Genomic DNA, 23,782 nt, shown 5'->3' with positions numbered 1-23,782 from the left:
AAAAAAACCACTTGCAGGGACTAAAGAGGAACTAAGAACAATTAAGAACATTTCCTGATACTCTGATTTCTCTTCAGGTCGTATAAATCTTCCACCTTTTACTAAGAGAAGGACCCAAGTTCAGGACCCAGCATGCATGTCAGGCAGTTACCTCTAACTCAGCTCCAGGGGCTCGAGGGGCTCCAATGCCCTCCCCGGGCACCCACATACACTCACACTGACACACACATAAGGAAATGAATACTTTTTAAATTGTATACACAGTGTGACATGTGACCTATGTATGTGTGCAAGCACTTGTTCTGCAGCTGGTGATACTGTTTTGGGAGGATGGAGTGGGCCACAAGAGCAGGCTTTGAGGATCATAGCCAGCCTACATCCACCCATGTATCTGCTACCTGTCCACACCTCCAGGGGCCAGCTGCTACCAGCTCCTGTCAGTAGAAAATAAGTCACCCCAGCCACCTGCTTTCCCCACTATTATGGGCTGTGCCCTCAAATTGTGAGCCTAGAAGCTAGGGAATGTCTACCCTATCTCCTCGTCTGTACTGAGTCCCGTCTCATCTCCATACCCCATTGCTCTAGCAAGCCATTTTTTTGTTTGTTTGTTTCACAGTCCTACAAGCTGGTGATAAATTGGCCCTTTTGTGCAATTGCATTTTTAATAGCAATGTAATATTTATATGGCACCTCCTTCCTGCACTTAATAAATTCTAAGACAGCCAGAACCATCTCCTCCGTTGTTCACCACTTGAGCACGGTGGAAATGTGCAACGGATGCTTGGACTGCAAATCTTCATAGAATGCCCACATCATCCCATCAGCTCCTTAGCACGTAGGCCTCTCTGGAGGTGGGATGAGGGCTGGGACCGTTTCCTGTCCGAGGTAGAAATTAAAGAAAAGAGGACCCGATCTAGTAAGTAATGTTCTTGACCTTCGAGTATGAAGGTGAGTACTCCAGAACCCACATTTTAAAAATGAAGGAAGATGTCCCCATTCGTCCCTTCCTGGAAGCCCCCCACCCCACCCCTGCCTGCCTCCACCAGTGTTCCCCCTTCAGGAAGCTAAAGGCACTCTAGAAACTCTCGCAGTTCCCATATGGCTGGATGACTGCCCTCCTTCAGCCCTTCCCACCCCTGCTTGCCCCTCCCACTCCTGCCTGCCCCTCTCACCCCTATCTGCCCCTCCCACTCCTGCCTGCCCCTCCCACTCCTACTTGCCCCTCCCACCCCTGCCTGCACTCCACCAGGGCTCCTCCTTTCAGAACCTGAAGGTACCCATGAAAACCCTCCTGGTCCCCATATGGCTGGATGACTGCCCTCCGTTGCTGTTTTCTGGAAGAAAACCTAATGAAGCCTATAACTAAGAGCCCAAGACCCCGATGTGTTCAGTGTTCAGCTGTTTGCGGTGGAGGACCGAGCCATTCATTCTATGGAGACCAGGATCTATTGTTAAACTCGGCTTTTCCTATGTCCAATCTGGAATACAAATACCATGATTATGTCCTGACTCTACAGTGTGATTTTTTTTAAAGGACTTTTTCATCAAGGTAAGGCTGTAGACACACTGTGCCTTTATTTTCATGATTTCTTTGACATGAAAAAGCAGGTGACTTTGATTTACAGATAAAAGTGGTTTGCACAATGGCCAGTCAACCATGTTTGGATAAGGCCTCCATAAGAGGGGCCATTGTCCTTTGTAAGGGACAACGAAGTGTGATCCTCAGTTCAGACGCTAAAGTGTTAATTCCTGGTACAACAATCCCTCTCTATCATTCTTGTTCTGTAAAAAGCATCAATGGTATGGAGACATGTACACATGCACACACAAACATGCTCAGACACTGGTATATACATGCACACACACATGCACACACACATGCACACATACATGCACACATATACACATGCACACACAATGGACAAATGTGTAAATAAAAACTCTGGGCATGGTAGCTTGCGTTTGTAATCCCAGCACAGAAAAGGTGGAGACAAGGGGGCCTCTATGGTTTGTTGGCCAGCCAGTCTGCCAGCTTGATGAGCTCCAAGCCAGGAAGGGAAACCTGTGTCAAAATTAGGGTAGACAGACAACCCTGAAGAATGATAGCTGAGGTTGTCCTTTGGCCTCTAACATAGGAATAGGCACACACAAAAACAGATAGAAGATAGATAGATAGATAGATAGATAGATAGATAGATAGATAGATAGATAGATAGATAGGCAAGCAATCAGGTTATGCAGTGTGAAATTCAGGCTGTGAAATGGTCCAGCAATCAAGGGTGTTGTGATAACACTATAAATGTACTCCAAAGGCAAAATACAGTATCTATTCGAGGAGTAGATGCTGAGGGAAACAGTCAGCTGGGAAACCAGGAGAGTTTACATTCAGGAGGAATAAGGGCCCAATACCTGACCCCGTGACGGAAGCACCAGTCAGGCTGTAAATGTCAGCAATAGACAGCACCACTGGCCAAAATTCAGAGCGGCCCAGAGGCAAACCTGGCCACAGCATCCAGACCCTACACCCAGGGAGGCAGCCTAGCCCTGTCTTTGAACTCACCTTTTTGCCAGTAACCACCCAGCCTCAGGACACTGAATGAGCTGCATCTTTAAAAACTTCCCTCTGCCTCAGCTGGGAAGAGAGCCTGGCTGCCTGTGGCTACACTGCCACAGAGAGAGCTCTGCTTCCTCGAGTGGGATCGTTGCCAAGGGCTTGATTGAATATCAGTTCTCCTAGAATTGCTTATGGGAACATCGTTGCTGTATGGCCTAAGCCGAACAATCCCAGAGTCACCTGACATCCTCCATCCAACATTTAGGAGTCATCAAACTTAATTTCCCCTTTGTGCAATAAAACACCAAGAGGAAGCTCTAATAGACTGTATTATGTAACGGTTCTATAAAAATAGCAGGCCAGCACTGGAGCACTTCCTTCCTGGGGCCCAGTAACCTACGCTGAAAGGATACACACTGGTTGCCCAGGCAACCATGAGAGATGACACTAGGGAGGAAAAGAATGAAAGGAAAAAAAATCAGCAACAAAAGGACCCTTTTTTGGCTCAGCAAAATGAGGCCTGGTGTCAAGCTTGTGGTGCAGAGAGAGGAGCCCTCAGCGATTCCGCCCAGGCTGCAGTAGCCTGCAAAGCCCTCTGTAGCCTCCCTTTTTTAGAGAGGAGGGAAAGGGCCTTCACAGATTAGTGCTCCTCTCCATTTTAAAACGCAGCACCATTCTTAGCAACCAGTAATCACCATTTACTCCCTCCTCTCTTGCCGCCAGAGCTCAAAAGCGATTACTGTCAGCTCCACGCACTTGTCCTTTTTTATTTTCTCCCACCTCTGTCTAGGGCTAGGTTATGTAGGAAGTATGTAATTTAGAGGCAATAACCTAACTTAGAAAGGGAAGCGGGGATGTGCAAACAGCACCGTGCTTTAAATGTGGGCAATACCTACTTCTGTGATCCTGCCAGACATCAAAGGACTTCGTTTTCCTGGGTGGCAGCCTCCTTTTCTTGAGGCCCTGAATTGAACTCCTCCGTGTTACTAGCAATATTCTTACATTCATCGCCTCCTACAACAGGGCTGCCACTTAAATTTCTGAAGTTTGGTTTTCCTTCTAGACAGGGTTTCTAGGCAGAAGGTACCTTATAGGTTCTTCCTCTCATGAGGAGGAAATGCACCCTAGGGAACTTACAGGTACAAGTTGGAGCCTCTGGAAAATAAAGCCCAGGAAGAGTCTAGAGAAATTAAGCTTGGATCAATCATGCAAAGCAAGAGCAATCGCTCTCTCAGCAGGATTCCTCCGATCAAGCTCATGAACAGGCGATGCTCTCCAGTCCACAGATCTGTCTTCGTCCTCATGTAATAACGAGTTACTTCAAGATGAGGTGCTTGGCAGAAAGCACATCCCCCTGGTCAAGTGGGAATATGGTGTATGGAAACGAGGGATGGAGCTGTGTGAAAACCCAAGTCACTATAAACATGCCTGGCCCATGAGCTGGCCTGTGTGAAGGAAGACACTGGAGATAATGAACTACGGGAGAGGGATCCCACCTGTCCTGGCCTATTTCACCCTTCCGGGGGACAGCAACCTCACTTCTGGGCAGCAGCTGCTAGAAGGCAGTTAGCCAATAGCAAGCCCACCCCCCCATCCCCCCCCCCCCCGACTCTGGGCAAGTGGTGGTGCGGGAAATCACTCCCTTGATTTTATTAATCTGGGTTCTGGGCTAGAGATTCCAGCCTCCAGAGGGAACCACTTAAAGCCAAATTCCAGTCTTTCCCAGGAGAGTTGATCTGGCCATCTGTGTAGCCCATACCTGGGCTCTCCTCAAGACAGACCTGGAGAGATTAATGTTTAAGCAGCAGATGCTGCGCGAAACACACATGTTCAGTTGCAAACCCGGGACTGGTGCTGCTGCGCTGGAGAAGAGGATGTGTTCAGTGAAGGCTCCTTCTCAAACCCGCCAGCCTTTGTTTTCCTTTTCGCTAAGGATTTGGAAATCAACATGATTAAGATGTAGATAGTCTGATTTCATCCAGATCTCAATCGTGACTGCGGAAAGTACTGAGTGGGGAGAAATAAAACTTTGATGAGACAAACACAGAGCATTTCTAGATGCTCTCTATCCTCACCATTGCATCCACAGATAGCCCAGAGGAGAAAGAGTCTAGGCCGGAGCAGATGGGATGTCCCAGGAGGTGGCTGATACCTCATCTGCCCGAGGCTGGCTAGTTCCACTCTAGGGTATAGTATAGCTCAATGGCTTGGTACTTGCCAAGCACTTGTGAGGCTCTAGGATCAGTACTTAAGAACTAAACAAACCAAAGCACCAAATGGGGGGAGGCGGCGGTGCGGTGTTGCTCCCTGGAACGTGGGACACTTGAGCATCAGCAGAGCTGGCATCCATCAGGGTCCCTTCTGCCCAGTCCTCTCTTGGCTTTCAGGGACATCTCTCTCCCTTCCCGCCTCCAGGGAAGGCTGTACTCTCGGCCCACTTCACGGTGTTTACTTAAAGATTTGTTTTCCTGATGCTTAAAAAAGCCGGGCGTGCATCTGGGGTTTGTAATCCTAAGTCAGAGAAAGACAGTTGTTACGTATTGTTTAAAATTTGTTTAATAAGGAGGAATTTCTTTGAAAACATCAGGCCAGGCTTACGATGTAAATTTACAGATAGTAAATTTACATCGCAGTGACAGAAAGCATAACACAGTGTGCTAATTGATCTATGCTTTGAGGGACATCCGCTCAGCCCTAAAAGAGTGCCTGGTGTTCTTAGAAGCTCTTAACCCACGAGGGGAAACTCGATGCTTTTCTCCCGGGTAATTCTTCCTTTTATGGTGCTTTTTCTTTTTCCTTTCTGTCCATCTAATTGCTAATTTGCTAATTTCACTATTAAAACCATGGAAGGATCTAACATAAAAAGAAAAGGCAGGTAAGATGCTGGAACCAGGGCAGACACCAGGTGATTCTCGGCTGAAAGCAAGTCCATATCTAAAGCCCCTACCAGCACTGGCTGTAAAGCCCCAGCCTATTCCTCAGGCCAGGCAGGGCTGAGCTCCAAAATGCTCCACTCCAGTCTCCCCGGCCACACGCTGTTGGTTAGGGCCAATGAGAAGTAAATCCCAGCCTTTCACTACATCCCTACAAAAGGAAGGTTGAAACTTTTAAAGAATGGGCTCCTGGCTCAGCACGGTAGTACCTGCCTGTAATCCTAACATTCAAAAGACCAAGGCAGGGAGATCGAGAAAGGCTATTCCGTATTATACGGTGAGAATTCTTCTCAAAGAAGATGCACAATAAGGGCTGGAGAGACAACCCAGCGGTTAAGAGCTCTGGCTGTTCTTCCAGAGGTCAAGTTCAATTCCCAGCAACCACTTGGTGGCTCACAACTATCTGTAATGGGATCTGATGCCCTCTTCTGGTGTGTCTGAAGACAGCGACAGTGTACTCATATACATAAATAAATAAATAAATAAATGTTTAAAAGAAAAGAAGATGCACAATAAATAAACAACCACAGGTCTTTCTAGTGTCCCTGAGTTCACAGTGTCCATTTCCAGGGATATGAAGGTAGGGGAGAGGGGGTCCTTTCAGGTGTGTGGTATGGTTAGCTGTCAATGTCAGTCTGGCACAAGACAGAACCATCTGAAGAGTGCATCTTGACTGAGGAGTTACCTAGAGCAGATTGGGTTGGGGGCATCTTCATTGTTAATTCAAGTGGAAAGTCCCACCCTGAACGAAGGCAGCAACACTTCAGGGCTGGAGTCTGAACTGTGAGGAAAGCTAGCTGAGGGAGTCTGAACTGTGAGGAAAGCTGAGGGAGTCTGAACTGTGAGGAAAGCTGAGGGAGTCTGAACTGTGAGGAAAGCTTGCGGAGGGAGTCTGAACTGTGAGGAAAGCTAGCTGAGGGAGTCTGAACTGTGGGGAAAGCTAGCTGAGGGAGCACCAGCAAGGATGTGCGCTTGTCTCTCTCTGCCTCGACGGTGGATGCAAGGCAGCTAGCTAATGTTCCGTTTCCTGCTTTGGCATCCTTCCCTTCAGTGATAGGCTGGAACTTGAAACTGTACAATGAATGAACCTTTTCTAAGTTGCTTTCTGGGCAAAGTATCTGTCACAGCAACAGAAACAAAACTAGAATATGGTCATGAACCAACCACCTACTCAGGAAAGCATTAACTGGAGGCCTGTGTGTACTCTATGAGGCAAGGAGGAGAGTGAAAACAGCCTGTGACTGACTACAGGAGGCAGAGCCAGCCAGCATATGACACAGTAGGGGACACAGGATGTGATGTGGTTTCCACTGGTGCCACCCCATTCTCTGAGGACTCTGTAGACTGGCTCTCTTTGGTTCACCGTAATGGCTAAAGTTATGATTTAAGTTTAAATCACTAGGCTTAAGAGATCTATAACCCAAAAATGCCTCTAACCCTTGTAAGCCCCACTTGCCCAAGGACAGTAACTTCCTGGATTGCTGGTGGCTGTTTATGTAAGACAACAAGACCAGTGTTTTCACTTCTGTAAACAAGTTTGGTTGCCCCAACTGCACAGGGTGTGCTTGACCTCACATAGGTGGCAGATATGTAGTCAGGAAGAAGAAAGTCAGGATGCATGCTTGCCCCTGATTTGACAAAGGTCGGGGGTAGCCTTATGGGGTTTGCCTTTATAGGTCCCTATCTATTTTAATTCAGCACCAAACTTTGAGAATCCTGGGCATAGAGTTGGAACAGTGCCCATAGTTCTGGCCAGTCTTTAATAAAGCTTATTTCAAATTTGGCTCAAAATTTGTAGTAGCGGTCCTACTCTCACCCAGTGGGATTAACACCATTTCTGCCTTCCTGCCCCAGGGAGCTGCTTGGTCACATGATAAAAAACAAAGCCCCTGGGAGTAGACACTGTGCATCTGTGTTCCAACCAGACAAAGGGGCAAGCTGTGTAAGCATGAAATAGAATCAAGCTTCAAGATGGGGAGACTTGGGGTTCGTGTTCATTGTATCAGTAACCCAATCCAACCCTAATCCAATCCTCACAAAGTGAGTTCTCACAGCCATCCTGTAACATGAGTCACTTTCATTGCGGCTCAAGGAACTGAGCCCTGATGAAGGAAAGAAGCTGCCTTTGGTGGCTCGATGGGGAGAGCTATGTCTCACTCTAAATTCCAGGGGACTGAGCTTTAGATGACAGGGACTTGCCCAAAGTCTCACAGACCACAAGTTAAAGGTCAGACTTGTGTTCGGGATGTCTTGCCATAACTGGTTATAGCCAGATTTTTTAAGACTAGGGTTTCTTATCTGTTTTCACCTTGAGACCTCTTTTGGCCTGAAAAGTCTGTACATGACTGAGGGTACGGAGATATGCAAAATAAATATACAGATTAAATATAAATTTCATAAACCATAAAGAAATTTATTTTAAAATGATTCTTTGGTTCACCTACAGCTTTACCATTTACTGGAGACAAAAGTGGGTTTGCACAATAATGAGATGGGTGTGCTTTTTTTTTTTTTTTTTTATAAAGAATGAAGTCAGGCTGAATTCGGATACTACAGGACACAGAACATCATTGGTGTTTTTTAGAGAGCTGGTCAGCAGTTGGACTTTATATTCACCCATGTTGGCAACGCTGTATCCCATAAATAAACAGCATAAGATGACAAAAGTGTTTTTAGGGCCATTTAAGGAATTGTTGGAAATACTGTCTAATCCCAAACCAAATTCACTTAACAACCCGTCATTGAGAGGAGTCAGGGCTGGAACTGAAGGGGAAAAACCACAGCAAAACTCTGCTTTTTAGCTCATTGCTCATTCATAGGCTCGTGCTCCACTAGCTTTCTTTCAATTTTATTTTTAATTATGTGTGCATGTGTGTGCATGTAGGTTTGCACACATGTGCATGCAGGTACTCCCCTGAGTCCAGAAGATGATGTTAGATTCCTTAGAGCCTGAGCTATAAACATCCAATCTGGTTTCTGAGGATTGAACCCTAGTCCTCTGCTAAAGCAGAATGTACTCTTAACCACTTCTACTGATTGCTAAACCATTCCTCTAGGCCCTTTCTTATAGAGCCCAGGACCACCTTCTCAGAAGATGATATGATACCACCTACAGCAGGCTGGACCCTTCTGCATCAATTAAGACAATTAAGACAACCCCTTATTGACATGGCCATAGACCAACGTGACAAAGAGAATTACTAACTGAGACCTTGTCTCCTTGATTCTAAATTGTGTCAAGTCGCCAGCTAATACTAACCAGGACAACGTCTAAGCAGGCAGGAGCTGCTTTGCGCTGAAAGGAGGACTTGGATGCTAGGGGTCAACTTGCACAGGGGTGGAGACATAAGCAGACCATTTGACAATGGATCCAAACCTAGATAGAGGAGTGTCAGTGGGGTACACTACAACCGTCAATGGAAACTGTGTGAGTGCCTGTGTCACTGCAGCCAGTACCTACGAGAAGCAACTTAGAGGAAGGAGGGTTATTTTAGGGTAGACTCCATGGTGGGAAGGAACAGAGCCTGGTGTGATGCTTGTTACATTTTCACAGATCACAAAGCAGAAACAGGACAGGAACCAAGTGGGTGGGACTAGAAGTCTCAAAACCCACTCACAATAATCCACTTCTTCCAGCAAGGCCTACCCTCTCAAGTTTCCAAACAGCAGCTGCCAGGAAGAGTCCTTGCATAGGGGAACACCCATGCTGGCAGGCACTGGCACTCAGTCACCAGAGACCTAGCGCAGGCTGACTGATAATAAATCCTCAGGAACATGCGCAGAAAATAGTCTACGTTCGTGTGCACTGTATCACCACACAGAATGTAAGTTGATGCAATACCTATTTTAGTAGCAGTAGGTAATCAAAATAAGCTTATTTTTACATTCTTCAGCATCAGATATAACGGTCTTTGGCAATACAGGCTTTCAGGAACTAGGACGCATCAGATATAACAGTCTGGGTTGCTTCTCCTGTTTCTATGATGAATGCAACTCATGAGAGAAGGGGTTGTTGTGGCTCCCAGTGCGGCCCGTACAGCGGGAGTGGGAGGGAACTGGTTTTGCTGATCCTCAGTCAAGGAGCAGAGAGAGACAAGTACATGCTACCCAGCTCACCTCACCTGTTCTGTATAATCCAGAATCTCCTGCCCTGGGAGGCCTGCGCGGTCAAGCTGCTCTGCCCCACCAGTTAATGTAATAGATAATTCCCAACAGCCATGGCCGAGGGCTAGCCTTATCTAGATAATTCCCCACAACTGCCCAGAGGCCAGGTTCTTCGATGATTCTGGGTTCTGTCAAATTTACGAAGAGTACTAACCACCACCACGCCCTCACCCCTGCCACACTCACGCAAACATATGATTTTCTTAAAGGCCTGAGGATGGCTTAGTTTCCAGGCCACGGCATAGAATAGCTTCAAGAAATATCGGCAGCCTAACGCATATACAAGTCATCAATTGACATCAAGATATGGACAATTAAGGAAGTGAGTCACTGACTTAGTGCTTCCTGAGACGAGTCCCCGGCCACAAGTGAGAAGTGCCAGCACGTCCCCTACTGGCCCTTGACACCCTCAGGAATGAAGAGCCAAGACACCATGCTTTGTGAATACAAAATTTTATCCCCCAGGCAATCCAGTCCACGTGTCGGTCAAGTCCCATGTCTCATTTAGACATCTGTCTCTTCAGTACTTAAAAGAATTAAACCATCCCAACCTGGAATTTAAATGACAGAAAAAAATAAATAAATAGATTGTTCTGAGTAGCCAGGCCAGCTATCCAATACCCTCATTACAAAAATAAATAAGAGGGGGCCTCATTAACGAGAAGAGTGTGTCCTTTAAGTTGTAGAGTTCTTTCTGACTAAACAAATGTCCTTTAATGAGGTTTCTCTGTAATTCGTTTTCACTGAATTCGTTATATAAGAACATATGGAAAATTCTAAGAGCCCAACCATTCTTATCTCTGACATGTCAGTTGTTTGTTATCATAAGCTAACCGCAGCTTTTATTAAAGGTAACTGCAATAAAACTGGCTATTGGGAAACAGAATGTGGAGAGATTTAAGTCACAGAGGAAGAGATTCCATCTGACTAGGAACATTGTTATTAACAGCGCACGCAGGATAGATACCAGAAACTGTCCTTAATTAGAATCTCTTCTGAGCAAGACCTATCCAAAGGGCATCATGGCTTCTGCCACAGCCGGTTCATAAATTGCACATGTCAGCATGCCCTGTGGTATTATGCTTGCATGCCCTATAGAACTTTTTAAAGTTTACCAATAACTCCAAAAACTCTAGGTACGCACCCCCTCTCCACAAAAGACCCAGTGGTATAAAAGAAAATCTAAACTTTCAAGTACCCATAAAAAGGAAGAAGGGGGAAAAGAAAAGAAAGGGGGGAAGCCCAGCTGGAGGGCCACAGAAAGCAAAACCAAAACTAGGTACTGTCCCAGGCTCTGAATGTCAAAGAACTTAGATAAAAAACATCTGTAGGTAGCCAATCAGGTGCTGTGTCTCACCTCAGAGACATGTGTCTGGCCTACAAACCTGCACAAATGCCAGGGTTCTTCCCAATAGGTGAATGACCTACAGAGACCTACAAATTTCTTCCCAGCTTCTTTGATGAGAGAGACAAGCCCAGGTCTGAACCACACCCTAGCTTACTTCCTGTCTTCAAACACCTGCTAGTAAACCTTTGGGAAAGGGGCCAAATAGCTGTGGAAACCCTGGGCTTCACCTTCCTTCTCCTCTGATGCAGTCATTGACCAGAGAGGTCGTCAAGGAGCAGCCCACGCCTGGTTGAGTGCCTTTGCTGTGAGCTGGTGGCTCCAAGCACCTGACATGCTGCTCTCTTCAGACACTTGAGAGACTGCAGAAAATAGGGACCTGGCTTCCCACAAGAGCAGCAAGGGTACAATTGCAGTGGGGTTTGAAACACTGTGGGGAGTAGGTGGAGGGAGGCGGCAAAGCACTGGATGTTAGAAGGTGACAAAAGGCCCAGCCTCTTCGATCTCAGAGTCATTTGAAATAGAACACCACCACGAAGAACAAACCCGGACACTGGATTAAAGCAAAATGAAAACCTCCAATGAGCACAGTCCAGGATGGGGCACAGATAACCCTCACTGTGTGATATTGTGAGTGAGTCCCTTCATTTGAATGTTGGTTCCTAGTGTGTGGCTGTTTGAGAAGGATTAGAGAGTGTGGCCTTGTTGGAGGATGTGTGTCACTGGGACAGGCTTATGGTTTCAAAAGCGTCCCGTTATTCCCAGTGTAATCTTTCCTCTTTCTGTTTGTGGACCCACTTATAAGCTCTCGGCAGTTGCTTCTTCCTACACTATGCCTGCCTGCCTGCCTGTCGACATGTTTCCTGCCATGACGACGATGGACTCTAACCTTCTGGCGCTGTGCTCCAAATGAACTCTTCTGTCTGAAAGTTTTCTTGGCCATAGTGTTTTGTCACATTACAACAATAGACAAGTCAGACAGTCTGCTAGCTGTTTCTGGAGTAGATGGAGACAATCACCACTTGAGTCATATTATGAGACAGGTAATGTATATGAAGTCCTGCTGCAGACCCCAGCTTCCACAGCCAGTCAATACATGGCAGGGTCTGCTTTTCTGACAGGGCGGCTGCCCTCTGTCAAATAATGCCAGCCTTTTCTAGATTAGCCGTGAGCACTATACTCTGACGTATTTCCTTTCCTTTTATTTATACAACACTGTCTCTAAATGTGAAGGGTTCTCCCACTGAAGGAGGCCCTGGAGAGCCTTCTCAAAGCAAGCCCCCTACAGTGAAGAAGCAAGGGGTTTCCATACAAGGTGTTTCCACATCTCATATCCAATTGGAAATACTCTTCCATACTCTCAGATCATCTCACCTGTCATGTGTCCCCATAATGCCAACCAGGACCACCTCCGAGTGAGGAATCTACTCTGACAATAACCACACTCCCTCATTCCCGCAGTTTATCAGCTAAGTCCCAGAATGCTACATCTCTGTCTCATCACTGACCCCCAGCAGCCAGAGGCCATTGGGACTTTTCAGAGGTCACCAGTGGCCCTTTAGAACACGAACTGGTGCCTGCTCAGACTGCCCTTGTCCCCTCCACAACAGCTTCAGTGGCAGCAGGTCCCAACTGCCCCAATGGCCCCCCAGCTCCCACACTACTGGACTCAGGGGAATGCAAGAACTGTATCCTGGGTCACTATGCAAATAGGAAGAAACAGCACCTCTGTTCCCTGGAGGAAATGCAGGTTTGTGAAAATTATTGACTGAACAAGATAAAATAGTCTGTGGGTCACAGAAAACCTTTCCCTGGTGACAGGCACCGGTAACGTTCTTGGTCACGTTAAGATTTGAATGACTTTTGAGCAGAACAGGAAACGGAGGGATTTCTTACCTTAACTGCCATAAATGTGTGGCACCTCAGAGTAGAAAGAAGAGATTGCCCGGATCCTTTTTACAACTTTTCTTTTATGTGCATGGTGTTTTCCCTGCATCTATGTGCAGCTGAGGCATGGCCCAGTTCCCTCAGAGGTCAGAAGAGGGCACTGGATCTTCTGGAACTGGAGTTACAGGCAGTTGTAAGCCACCATGTTGGTACTGGGAACAGAGCCTGGTCCTCTGCAAGAGGTTCTCTTGAGGGCTGAGCCATCTCTCCATCCTGCTTTATTTGGATTCTGGAGCAGCAGCAAGTCTTACCGTCCAAAGTTAATTGTTTAAACTTCCATTTCCTCTTATCAGTGTGTGTAAGACTGGGAGGGAGGAGGAGGACGGAGAACATGCAGAAAACAGATGTGAAAATAAATATTTATCAACAAAAGCTTGGCAAACCTTGATCAGAATTTCTCCCTTGCACTGTGTTTTCCTGATTTCCCCGAACCCCAAGATATTTATAGCTAGAGAAGACAAACCTTTTTGTTTATAACTCCTTCACCAAGCCAGGGCAGCATATGTGGGGAATTCCAACGCTCCCCCCCCCCATAACACAACATTAAGAAATGTTTTTGGCACAAGAAATTTCTGCCAGAGAAGGGAGGAGGTTGATTGTGTGGCCACCTGCCTGTGTTCCTCCCATGGGACACAGAGGAATCACCCCAGGAGTCTCCTCCTGAGGGTGGGGGATACTGAAGCTAAGGGCAGACAAGCTTCTCTTCCAGACAAAGAGGAGAGACTCGGAGCTGAGACGATGAGGACTACACCTTGGCCAGACTACTTAGTTCTGTGGGTCTCTTGCTTTCTATTTAGACTGTATCCTCCTGTCAGGACTCCAAAGGTGGATTTGAGGGAGTTGTGTCTCTGGATCTTTGTCTTTCTTCCCTGTGTAGTTATGTTAAATAAATCTCCTTTTTTCTGGTTTTCATTATTAATTTGGCTTTTCCAGCGATGTATTGAGGACAGGTTGCCAAACTTGGTTCACTGGGGCACAAGCTGTGACCCTAGGTCCTGAAACAGTTTGTCCTGTCCTTGGACTTCCAGGCAGAATAAACAGCACCTGTATCAAAGGCGGCCACACACTGGCGCAGGCCCAACAGAAGCGGGAGACACAGTCTGTTTATCAGACAGTACATTGTCTTAACCAGGACGTGGTCGCCTTTGTAACAAGAGTATGCAAATGAGTTTCCCAGAGCTCCAACACCGCCTCCAACTCAGGCCTTCCGGAGACACAGGCTAATGGAGGCTGTCCTGAGAACAGAAGACTGAAGGACTGGAAGAGGAAATATCCAGAATTAACCAGATTAGTCCTGCAGATACTACATCTCCAAACCACACACACACACCCCAAAGAAAACCATTTTAAAATTAGAGAGCATCTTTTTATTATTCGGTTAAAAATAAAATCTGATTCCAGTTTGTATATTCCCAACAAAGGGGAGGAAAAAGAGACTTTAAAATGACCCCTTTTCTGTCCAGAGAATTGCAACAAGGGTTTCATCAAGCCACTGTCAAGAGTGCCTTCTCAAGCTGTTTGTCTCCTCCATAAAAAGGTGCTCTGATGGTACCCATAGCGCTGGATGCTGGGAGAATTCTGTGAGATAGATAACAACTTTAGTATAGTGACCAGAACACATCCTGGACTCTAGCCAGATGATTTTACATTATGGACATATTATCATAATAGAAGCACAAAAGATGCAAACAGGAGATAGAAACTGGACTGGCAGGAGGGGCAGGGACCCCAAAGCAGCAGTTCCCACTCTGTCTTTGTTTCTCTGGCCAGAATGGCAGAGGAAGGTCTGATTTCCTTCCTCCTCCTCCTCCTCCCCCTCCTCCCCTCCCTCCTTCTCTTCCTCGTCCCTTCTCCTCTTTCTCCTTTTCCTCCCTCTCCTTCTCCTACTCCTCCACCTCCCTCCTCCCCTTCCTCCCCCTCTCCCTCCCCCTCCTCCTCCCTCCTCCCCTTCTTCTCCCTCTTCCTCCCCCTCCTCCTCTTCCTCCCCCTCCTCCTCTTCCACCTTCAGGCAGTACCTTGGCTGGAGAACAGAACTTCTGCCAGACACTGAGAACTTCTGGTGGATAGACTAAGAACTGATCTCTAGGCTTTCGTGGTAAAAATGGATTATTCCCCAATTTCACCTCATCTCCTGAATGATTGCAGGGTCACCTCCTCAGGGGGTAAACAACACAACAGCAGTGGCTGGATGTTACAGGGAGACCAGATTCTATTCTTCAAGAAGATGAAATATCTGTTGTGGGTGAGGAATCAGCATTCTGGGTGGGTTAACCAGTGACCTGGCTAAGGGACCCCTAGGAAGGTGGGCTCACCTTAAACCATGCTAGATGAGTGGAATAATCAGCCCTTTAATGAGATGATATGCTTTTTCTTCCCAGAATTCCCTAGTGCAGTCCTTACAAGTCTCCATGGGTCTGCCCACCTTTCTGGCTGTTGGTATTCTGTCTAAGCTCCACCCCCAGAGCTACCTGGGACAGCCAGGTATGCTCTGTCCCACAGTTGCCTGGCAATAGCCAGCTGCGCTTGACACTATAAAAGGGGCTGCTTGCCCCCTCCTCTTTCTCTTACTCCCCTCCCCTCTTACTCCCTCTTACTCTTTGTTCTTCTCTGCCCTTGCCCCCTTCCCATCCCCCGCCACGTGCGCATAGTGGGCCTTTCCTCTCCTCTTCTCTTCCTCTCTCATTAAACCACTCCACGTGGAACCATGTTGTCTGGGTGTGTTCTGTCCAGGCACGGGCTGAGATTCAAAACCCTAACACTGACTCTGAAAGGTACATCTTTTTCTTTTTCTTTTTTCTGTCATTCTTTCAGATGCTCACCAGAACCTAAATGTGCTTTTCCCAATTCTTTGGACTTTCTTACTTTTTCTTTAAAGTTCCTCCCCACTACACAGTTGCAAGTTACCTGACCTCCATGCTGTCTTAACATAAACGATGTTATTTCATGCTGGTAAAATGAGTCAATTCAAGCCAGATTAGATTATACTGAACACTCACAAGTTCACTGGCCCCAGCCCAGGGAAGTTGCCATGGGGAAGGTGGGAGCGGAGGGGGGCAAAAGATGGAGAAGAAAAAGAGTGCCCATTAGAGAGAGAAGGAGAGAAAGCTGGGAGACCAAAATGTCTGGATTGTATATAGAAAAGCCTCTGGGGAAAGGGCAGCCCAGCCCCCGGGCTGGAAAGTTCAGAGTTGGGGGCAGAGTATGCCAAATAGAGACTAGGGGATGCTGGGAGAACCTGGAGGTCAGGTTTGCTTTGATATGTAAAATATGCACCTTAGTCCTTTGTCCCATGGTTTGAGACCTATCCCCAAACAGGAAGGCTTTTTTTCTTCTTCTCCAATTCTCCTCCTATGAGATGCAAGATTTACAGCTTGCCTGCTATGAGGTCTTAAAAACTCTGTTATAAATTAAATTATCCTTCAAGCTTTCATTTGAGCCCATTCTTGAATTATTTTACTAATGAAACTAAAAACCCCAAGAGGGTGTTACACAGAGCCCACCAGAAATGACCACTCAGACAGTTTATATCTAATGGAAAGTCTTTATTCCAGCCTGCTGGGACTACACACTCAGGTATTTGAGACCCACAGGTAGCATCAAGTGTTTAGGGTAAGAAGTCTTTAAAGGCAAAAACTACATGCTAATATCTCACTAGGCAGCTGCGCGGGGGATAGGAGGGGAGGCGGGAGTTGAGGATAATGAAAGCAAGCAGTTTAACAGAAGCTAAGATAAGCAGTTGGCTTGAGGGGCGTTTGGCACAAGCTAAGTTAGCTGGGGTATCATGACCTTGGGTAATTATCCATGGTACTCAATGTGAAACATGGTCATCCCTTGAAGTTTTAGACTGGCTTCAACTGAAACAGAAAGGAGCTCCCAGAAAGAGAAGGCAGGACCTGTGTTAGATTATAAGCTAGTGGCATAGAAGGTGACTCAATCAATAACCTATGAAATGGGAGAAACATGTTAGGAGAAAGTAGACTACGGTAACCACAGTCATGACCATGCTCCCGATAGGATGGTAACAGATGATTGTTTCTCTGACTCAGTAGAGCGGGGAGAGGTCACTTACTGCCTCAGCCCACAGTACACTGAAAAATGATCAGTCCTGGGGGTGGAGAGATAACTCAGTGTTTAACTTGCTTGGCTTGGCTGCTCTTCCAGAAGACCTGAGCTCAATTCCCAGAACCCACTTTATCTCCAGATCCAGACAATCCAGTGCCCTCTTCTGGCAGATGGGGACACATTCACACATATAGTGCACACTCACCATACACACACACACACTCACACATTTACACACTCATTCTCTCTCTCTGTCACATACACACACACAAATAAAAATAAATATTAAAATAACAATCCCAATCTCCATCCAGCACCCACCAAAAGACCCATAAAAAACCACTGGGCAGGCAGAACACTGGGATCCCTCCTTGGGAATCCCTATTTTCTTTATCAGACCTACACTCACTCTGCTCACTTTTGTCCGTATGTCATTTTTCTCCTTGTGTGTGAGATAAAGGACTCAGTGATCACTTTGGTGATCAGCTTTGGTGATCACTAATTTTTTAATCCTCAGCTTTTCTGAGTTAAATTCACCAGGATCAGCCTGAATGGAAGAGTATGATGGGAAGGCAGCCAGTACTTGATCTACGCAGTTAGTCTTGATTACTGATGTATTTTCACATTGTGTGCCACAGTGGCTTGGTGGACCTGGGATAATCTTGGCCACAGGGATTGCACACTTTCACACGATCCCAAGTTCTGGCACAACATGCCCAAATATTTCAAAGTGAGTTTTCCAAGTCAACAGACCATTGGGTTCACTTTTCAGTCTCCCACAAACCACCTTTAAATATTCTTTCGCATAATTACTGTAAAAAGTAAGTGAACCCAGCAACAAAATCATTTCAGAGGGAAAAATGCATCTCTGCAGACTTTCTTCGTTGTTTATTTGGTTTGGTTTGGTTCTGAGTCAGGTTCCGATGTAGCCCAGGCTTGCCTTGATGCGTAACCAAGAATGACTTTGAACATCTGATCCTCCTGCCTCCACCTCCAAAGTGCCAGGATTGCAGGCACGTGCCACCATACCAGGTTACATAGTCTTAGAGATTGAACCCAGCTGTGGAAATTTAAGAATGACTTCCATAGAGCATTGGTTCCCCCAGACAGAAGAGATGGCTTTCTTCAGCACCCAGCCTCCGTACATGAACCCAGTCATCCCCTTTACTGGAATAATCCAAGGAGGGTTGCAGGCGGACTTCAGATCACCCTCCAGGGGACCGTCCACCCTTTTCCAAATAGGATTGCGGTGAACTTTCAGACCAGGTTCAGTGGAAATGACATTGCCTTCCACTTCAATCCCCGGTTTGAGGAAGGAGGGTATGTGGTTTGCAATATGAAGCAGAAAGGAAAGTGGGGGCCTGAGGAGAGGAAGATGCAGATGCCCTTCCAAAAGGGGATGCCCTTTGAGCTTTGCTTCCTGGTACAGAGGTCAGATTTCAAGGTGATGGTGAACAAGAACTTCTTCATACAGTACTCACACCGTGTGCCCTACCACCTCATGGACACCATTTCGGTCTTGGGCTGCTTGCACCTGTCCTTCATCACCTTCCAGAACTCCACTGCAGCCCCTGTCCAGCCTGTCTTCTCCACAATGCAATTCTCTCAGCCAGTCTAGTTCCCACAGATGCCCAAGAGGCACAAACAGCAAACTCAGGGCTTTCAGCCTGCCCACCAAGCACCCGTGGCTCAAACTATCATCCACACAGTTCACAGCACCCCTGGACAGATGTTCTCTACTCCTGGAGTCCCTCCTATAGCATACCTGACCCCAGCCCATACTATACCTTTCTTCACCAGCATCCCAAATGGGCTTTACCCATCCAAGTCCATCATCATATCAGGCATGGTATTGCCAGATGCTAAGAGGTTCCATATTAACCTTCGCTGGTTACTTTGCTTTCCCCCTGAATCCCCATTTCAATGAGAAGGCTGTGGTCCGAAACATTCAAATCAACAACTCCTGGGGACCCAAAGAGTGAAGTCTGTCTGGAAGAATGCTCTTCATTTGTGGCCAGAGCTTCTCAGTGTGGATCTTACGTGAAGTTACTGCTTTACGGTGGCCATGGATGGTCAACATATTTGTGAATACTGCCACCGCCTGAAGAACTTGCCAGCTATCAACACTCTGGAAGTGGCCGGTGTTATCCAGCCGACGCACGTGCAGACCTAGGAAGGTCTCTGGCCGAGGGATGAAGGCTGGAGCAGCCTGTCTGAGTCTTGTCATCTCCTCCCTGTCTCAGCCCTGCCTCCCCAAATCCTGTCATCAAAGAGAGCCTCATTGGCAGGAGTTCCAGGAAGGTGACATTCCCAATTCACACCCTCCACAAAGGGGGAGTCCTGGGCTGTGGGACACATGGCTGTGAGCCCACAGTGTCAGCCATTGCTCCCAAGCTAGTCATCTTCTGAGGGAAGTGACCTCCCTGGGTTTGCCCCTTTCTCTGACCCTTTCCCTTCACCCCTCCAGGAGGGCCACTTTGATGTCATCTGACTGGCCTCCAACTGACCCAGAATGTCCACATTAACTTTTCCCCAATCTTGCCCAATGCCCATAAAATAAGTAACAACGCTTGTCTACACACACACAAAGAAAGAATGACTTCCATAGGCTCATACACTTGAATGTTTAGTCATCAGAGAATGACGCTAGTTGAGAAAAATGAGATGTGTGGCCTTGTTGGAAAAAGTATGTCACTGACAGTGAGCTTTGGGATTTCAAACACACAAGTCAAGTCCAGTGTCACTTTTTTTTTTTGCTGCCTGTGGATTTCTCCAACACCATGTCTGCCTGCCATCCACCATGTTCCTCACCATGATAATGGGCCAACCCTCTAAAGCTGTAAGCAAGCTCCAATTAAATGTTTCCTTTTGTAAGAATTGTCATGGTCATGGTGTCTCTTCACAGCAATAGAAGAGTGACCAAGACACCAGGGCTTTGTTCTAGGTAAGCACGCTAACAAATGAGCCATATCCCAGCCTTCAGTGCATTTTATAATTAAAGCATTTTGCCTGCTGCCTCCCTACTTTCCACAGAAATGATGCCAAATATTTGCCTTAGCAAAGGCACCCATCTCAGCAAATGTGAAGACTACCTCATTATTTTCTGACATGCAAGAGTTGTTTTTTTTTTAATAATGTAAGTTTCCCTGTTTCTTTGTTCTGTTAACCCTTTCTCCTGTTTTGATGTGGCTTTTGTTCCACTTGCCTCTTTCCCCAATAGTTAAACATTTGAATTAAATATGGAGAGTCTTGCCTTGCTCAGTCTGTGAGTGGAGCCCTCAAGGACCCAACATTAGTTTGCCTGAACACAAATCCTTTACTATCTAATAGCTGGTTTGGGCCTTGGAAAAGTCATTGCAATTCTTTGTGCCTTGATTCTGTCGACAATAAATATGGATAATAACAGTCCTGACCTCATAAGACTGCCATGAAGATTAAAGACCTAATCCATGAGAAGGCTGCAGGCCAGGGACTGAGGAATGGATTTACATTATGTTACCATGGTCACCATGACTATAATTAAAAAGCATAGTAAATTTAAACCTATTTACATATTTGCACATGTTTAGCAGCATATGTAAACATTCATGCACCTTATTCATCATTCTTAAGCAGAGACAAACAAATATAGCAACATGATTAATCAGGAAATAATGTGTGCTGTGGTTGAAACAGAAAAGGGTATTGGAGTGCCTGGGGTTGTGACTTAGTTGGTAGAATGCTTGCTTAGCCTGCAGAAAGCCAGTTGTGGTAAAAAGGTGACTGTCACTGTAGTTATTAGAAGATGGTAGCAGGAGGATTAGGGGTTCAAGGCCATCCTTGTCTGGCAAACTGGAAGCTAGCCTGGGCTACATTATAACCTACTCCAAAATGTGCATTGTCACTGAGCAAAGAGGATGTCAGTGTGGACTGGCTGCACACAGAAAGGAAGGAAGGGACCCTGAGAAGGACAGTGCTGGCTGAGAAACAGCGGCCAGGAGACAGTGCCAACCTTACCTCGCATGTGAAGAGGCACCTTTGTTGGGTCTTGCAAACATACATGATCTCATTTACATTTTAAAATAATCACTCAGCTGCCATGAAGATAGGCATCTGGGAGATAAATCTGGAAAGTCCTGTAGAAATCCAAACAAAACAAACTGAGCAAGTAGGCAGCTCCTGTTAGGAAGGGAAGGGTGGAGACGAAAAGCAGACAGGGCCAGGACATATTCCTGAAGATAAAATCAACAGGATGTGCTGGCGATCAGCAGCCCAGGTAACTGCAGGAAGCACTTAGTGAAGGAAGGTGTTAGGATGACATCATTCTTTAATGCTAGGTTTAGACTCATCTCTGATTTAAGGTACAAGTTAACTCCAAAGTCCCAGTGTTTAAATGAACACAGAAAGGGCCAGAGCCAAAGGATGGCCCAGGCATAGGGAGGAAGCTGAGAACATCATGGTCTGGGATGAGCCTCAGCCTGCAGAGGTTCACACGCTCAATGACCATTCTCAGCCCCTTAGGCCTAAGTCACATGCCCTGGGGTTTGTGAGGGGGGAGGGGAATAGGCAACTTGAGTTGACCAAGGAAAAGGCCTAGGCCCATGAACTTGGGGTCCCAGAAGAACCATTTGGAGGACCCAGAGACCTAGAAAGGCTGACGGAACACAGAGGCCTGGAATCAGAAAAGACAGAGACCTCAAAATATACACAGCTCTCAACTCTCAACGGAAGGTCAGGGCATAGGAAAATGCACACCTATGGACACTGAGGCCATGGAGGAGAATGGACATGGGTGCTAGGTTAACCAACTCATAGAGCACAGTGAGCTTAAGCCATGCCAGGAAAGGAGGCGATCTAAACACCCAAGTCCCTGACCAAGGAAGCCAATCCAGAAGCCATTGGAATGCCAGGACTGAACCCATAGTGCAGCCTCCTGCCTTCCTATCCCAGTAATAGCTTTTGTTGAAAACTGGCCTCAGAGGTTTAAAAAACAAAAACAAAACAATAAAACAAACAAAACAAAGGAGCATGAAGAGGATGTTTTATGGATAGTGCCCATCTAACTTATAATTATTGTCCCTAACATCACCCAAAATATTGGTCACCATGTTATTGTTGGACACAGCAAAATTACTAAACAAAACAAATAGGGAACTTCGTGAGAATGAATGCAATCCTTGAGTTGGGGATGTAGCTGGGTGACAGAGAGCTTGGAGAACTTCTGTGATCCTGAGTTCCAGCCCAGCACTGGAGAAAGGAAGGGTTGGAGGTGTGTGTGGGCAGGGGGGATGAGAAGGAGTGAAGGGGGACAGGAAGGGAAGGAAGTAAAGAGAGAGGGAAAAGAATGGAAGGAAAAGAAAACCACAATGAGGTTATACCTATCTTGATGAACAAAATTGATTAAAATCTACAATGCTCAGACAATATGGACATACGAACTAGAAGACCAGAAGGTTTACAGTCATAACTTTAGCTTGTAAAAAACTCATCTGGGGCTAAAGACATAGTGCAGCAGGTAAAGGTGCCCACCGCTGAGACTGCACCTGGGTTCAGTCTTCAGGACCCATGTGGTAAAGGGAAAGAATAAACCATTTCAAGTTGTCCTATGACTTCCATATTCACAACACAGTACATATGCTTCCTCCTACCCACACACACGTACCTCCCCCAATAAAGCACAATCAACAAACAAACAAGTGAATGGATAGGCAAATGTTTTCAAACGTAAAATCCAACTGGACAAACATTAGTTAAAATTCTGGTAAGCAAGCGATGAGTGAAATTTGGGCTTTGAATAACTGATGGACTTGAATGTCAGAGACCTGCAGAGCTTGCCATACCTGCTCTACAGGAATTTCTGTTTATAAAATGTTGACCATAAATCAAGAAAAAAAAAACTAGAAATAACATAAGACACATTACTGGCTTTGAGCCTGATGTTATTAAACTGTAATTAGGGCTGGAAGATAGCTCATTTGGTGAGGACCTGAGTTTGATTCTGGGAACCTGGGGCTTACTGGTCAGCTGGTACAGGACGGTAAGAGAGACTGTCTCAAAAATAAGGTGAATGGTACCTGGAGAATGACACCTGTGCTTGACTTCTGGCTTGCTAACCCAGAGAGAGAGAGAGAGAGAGAGAGAGAGAGAGAGAGAGAGAGAGAGAGAGAGAGAGAGAGAGAGAGAACTATAATTACATGATTACATGGAACTTCCTATCAGTGTAAACCAGCACCCAGGGTCCCCTAGCTCTTCCTTGCTCTCCATTTTAGCCATTCCTTCTAGCCCATTTCCATTCCTTTGTGACCCCCCACTAATCCACAGATCAGATCTCTACTAGGGACTCAGTCACCACACCTAGGTGGGACTCAGGAACAGTAGAGCTATCACACTTGGCTAGGGCCCAGAGTGGGCAACAGCAATCAAGGAGCAGAATGCCTATCCAGTAAAGGCAAGAGCAGATCTCTTCACCAAGAAATACATTAAACATAATTCCAGATGCCTAGATTCCCAACCACAAAACACAAACATAAACAACCAAGACAATATGCCTCCTAATGCCTCCGATCTAGTCACTGTGGATTAAAGCTGAAAGTATACAAACTCATGGAAGCTGAAAACTCACTACTGAGTGAAACTGGGTTAAGATGGAAGTTTTAAACTTGCTGGAATTAAATGAAAATAAGCACACAACACATCTAAGCCCATGAGACACAATGAAAGTAGTTCTAAGAGACAAGTTCACGGCACTAAGTGCTACCTCAAAGGACTGGAGAGGTCTCATTTTCACATCGTAGGCAC

General features: G+C 46.3%; 1 long non-coding RNA gene and 1 pseudogene across 8 annotated transcripts in view; one reads left to right on the top strand and one right to left on the bottom strand.

The window, feature by feature from the left end:
• Positions 1 to 23,782, bottom strand: part of LOC108350243 (uncharacterized) — a 302,908-nt gene that overhangs the window by 254,234 nt on the left and 24,892 nt on the right. For 3 of the 8 annotated variants that reach the window (XR_015674419.1, XR_015674412.1, XR_015674423.1), the window contains exon 1: positions 2,561 to 2,872. This is a non-coding gene — a long non-coding RNA (uncharacterized LOC108350243). Of the gene's footprint in view, positions 1 to 2,560; positions 2,873 to 10,088; positions 10,203 to 12,892; positions 14,201 to 14,298; positions 14,522 to 21,001; positions 21,121 to 23,782 lie in introns of those variants that run through there. The other 5 variants (XR_015674427.1, XR_015674430.1, XR_015674415.1 and 2 more) reach the window with 5 other exon arrangements.
• On the top strand, positions 18,121 to 19,178 carry Lgals9-ps1 (galectin 9, pseudogene 1; annotated as a pseudogene).

Source organism: Rattus norvegicus, chromosome 2 (genome assembly GCF_021556685.1).
Source record: "Rattus norvegicus strain SHRSP/BbbUtx chromosome 2, alternate assembly SHRSP_T2T, whole genome shotgun sequence".
Taxonomy (NCBI): Eukaryota; Metazoa; Chordata; class Mammalia; order Rodentia; family Muridae; genus Rattus; species Rattus norvegicus.
The sequence above is the reverse complement of the archived record's forward strand: the minus strand, read 5'-3'. Positions and strand labels throughout refer to the sequence as shown.